A 772-nucleotide genomic window follows, 5' to 3' on the forward strand; every position below is an offset into this window, starting at 1 on the left:
ATTATATATATATAAATAATCGCCAAATATTTCAGGTAGCAGACTAAACTGAGTCGAAAAGTCCTCTATTTTGCAATTTTCGCAATAATTAACAAGATATTAATTACTAAAAATTGCCGAAAATTGGTTTTCAATAATTTTTTACTCAAATACTATCAGCTTTATAGAAAAACAATAAGAGACAAAAATTATTTATTTTTTTCAAGGGAAGGTTCACAACTGTCCGATTTGATTCTCCATGAAATATGTTGTTAAACACAAAAATTAAGAGACACATATTTTTTTATACGTGCGCTAACTCATGTTTAAAGAATGTTAAGTAAAACATCCCTTTAAAAAAAACGACATTTTTCTTTCAAAGTGAATCATCGGAAGTATAAAAGATAGAAAAAAATTTTTTAAACAAAGAGTTATAAGGTTTCAAGAGTAAAGTTATAGAAAAAAAAATTTTGTTTATTTTTTTGTTTTACAAAATATCTTCATCATAATTTTCTTAAATTTTCAAATTTTTTTTTTACCAAATTAAAGATTATTTTTTTATGAATTCAACCATGTGTAATAAAGTTATATTACAATATATTATTTTCGAGAATTAATTATTAACGCTATATACATAAACGCTATACACATAAATGCGTAAATAATTGTCGTTGGAACAGTAAAATATATGAAAACTTGAAAAGATGTCTTAAATAAAATTTGTATAGTTTTCTATATGCTTTATTATATACGTATAAATTTTATATACAATATATATATATATATACATACA

General features: G+C 21.9%; 1 protein-coding gene across 1 annotated transcript in view; it reads left to right on the forward strand.

Moving 5' to 3' along the window:
- The window catches only part of LOC108687943 (organic cation transporter protein-like), a 9,706-nt gene that overhangs the window by 856 nt on the left and 8,078 nt on the right, over positions 1-772 (forward strand). The window lies entirely within an intron of this gene.

This window comes from Atta colombica, unplaced genomic scaffold (assembly GCF_001594045.1).
Source record: "Atta colombica isolate Treedump-2 unplaced genomic scaffold, Acol1.0 scaffold221, whole genome shotgun sequence".
In the NCBI taxonomy this organism is placed as follows: Eukaryota; Metazoa; Arthropoda; class Insecta; order Hymenoptera; family Formicidae; genus Atta; species Atta colombica.